Raw genomic sequence first — 2,085 nt, forward strand, 5'->3', positions numbered from 1 at the left:
TTTATGGCATTTTTATTATTTACTAGTAATGGTGGTGATTTGCGATTTTTTTTTTTCTTTATTTTCTTTATTTTCTTTATCGGGACTGCAACATTATGGCAGACACTTGACACATTTTTGAAACCATTGACCGTTAAACAGCTATCAGTGCTATAAAAATTCACTGATTACTGTGTAAATGTCACTGGCAGGGAAGAGGTTAACACTAGGGAGTGATCAAGGGGTTAACTGTGTTCCCTAGGTGTGTTTCTAACTGTAGGGAGATGGGACTGTCTAGGAGGAGAGCGAGATCTGTGTTCATACATAGTATGAACACATGATCTGTCTCCTCTCCCCTGAAAGAACCGGTGTTCTGTTGAGAAATGCCCCCCCATCGGATAATGCCCGGGCTGAAGGGCGCATGCGTAGTACGTAACAGCACAACAGCTGGTTTTAACATCAGCTGTAGTGACGGCGAGATGGCGCAGGCTCACAATAGCCAACAGATGTAGTGAAGAACTCAGACAAAAGGGAGGGAGGTGTGTTGTAGAAATTGGAATTTTTAACTCGCTTATTCATTATTCACATTGTTGGGGGAGGTGCACTATACTACCTCCACATTGAATGATTGCATCTATTTACTGTAGCTTGTCAAATATTTGTTTGCTATAGTGCTGCATTATTATTTTTTGTTTCGGATATCGGGAGGATATCAAGTGTTCAGCAGCTAAAAGCAGGTACATAGTGCTGTATTTATTAGTAACTTGTGTGGGTTTGCATGTAAAAATAGTTATGTATAAAGCATGGAGCTTTCTTATTAGTAAGCAGCTGTAAAGAAGACTTGTGAAAAGGAAACGCATTGCTGGGAGGCTGCCAGCAGCTGGAGAGCATATCTTACGGTAGCAAGGATTTCATCACATGTTATCTGTGAATATCGAACCTTTTAGAGATATCACCTGTCTTCATAGCTTGGATACAAGTTTTTACATTATATATGCTAATAAATAATTTAACCTTTATGAATTCAGGTTTTCATGATTATATGACAAAAGAACGTCCCTGGGTGGGCTTGAACCACCAACCTTTCGGTTAACAGCCGAACGCGCTAACCGATTGCGCCACAGAGACTTGTGTGTGCCTTATTGTCTTCACCTAAAGAGTGTGATATACTACAGCGTGGTATAATCTGTAAAAAAGGAGTGGTTTATTTCTTTTTTTTATATATATACTGCCCAAAAAGATAGACTTTTACCACTACAATACTGTACTGAAAAAGAAGAAAAAAAAAGTCGCACAATGGACATCAGATGAGTGTGGAAATGGTGAAAGAAATGGAAAAAGATGAATTAGCTGCCTGAAAGATCTACCCAAAGGCAGCCGCTTCATTGAAGACTTGACAAAGAGGTCACGCCTCGAAACACGTTGTCCTGGCGACCAACAACATCCGCATTCCTCCAGCCAGTGCTTGTTTGAGTTCTCACCAGCTGCTTTCGGGCTGGCGACTGTCCCTGGAGGAATGGCAGCCCTGTCAGGGGCTTACCACTAGGGATGAGGCAAACACCCCCCAGTTCAGTTTGCAGCAGGACATGCGAACAGGCAAAAAATTTGTGTGAACACCGTTAACGTCTATGGGACACGAACGTCAAATGAAAAGTGCTAATTTTAAGGGTTAATATGCAAGTTATTTTCATAAAGTGTCCTGTCCCAGGGGACATGTATCAATGCAAAAAAAAAAGTTTTAAAACCGGCTGTTTTTTCAGGAGCAGTAACGCCATTTTTTTAAAAAATTTTGGTTAAGGGTTCCCCTTATTATTCATACCAGACCCAAAGGGCCTGGTATGGATTTTTGGGGGAACCCCCATGCCATTTTTTTCAATGATTTTTATCCGTATTGCAGAGACCCGACAATTCATTATAACCAGGAGTAGTTTTAAATTACTTTTTTTCCTTTAGAAATGTCATTTTGCTTTTGTACTGTTCTAAACATGGAAAAAATGTGCCACTTTACAGGCATAATATAGACACCCCCCAGGTATGAAATTGAAAGCAATATTTCACTTTTATTGTTTCACTTTAAGCATTATTAAAATCACTGCTCCCGAAAAA

General features: G+C 40.0%; 1 non-coding gene across 1 annotated transcript; it reads right to left on the minus strand.

The window, feature by feature from the left end:
* Positions 1–1,033: 1,033 nt before the first annotated feature.
* Positions 1,034–1,107, minus strand: TRNAN-GUU (transfer RNA asparagine (anticodon GUU)). Its single transcript has one exon. It is a non-coding gene; the product is annotated as a tRNA-Asn (tRNA).
* Positions 1,108–2,085: the final 978 nt, after the last annotated feature.

Source organism: Lithobates pipiens, unplaced genomic scaffold (genome assembly GCF_037356315.1).
Source record: "Lithobates pipiens isolate NorthernLeopardFrog02 unplaced genomic scaffold, aLitPip1_a1.2 Scaffold_8, whole genome shotgun sequence".
In the NCBI taxonomy this organism is placed as follows: domain Eukaryota; kingdom Metazoa; phylum Chordata; class Amphibia; order Anura; family Ranidae; genus Lithobates; species Lithobates pipiens.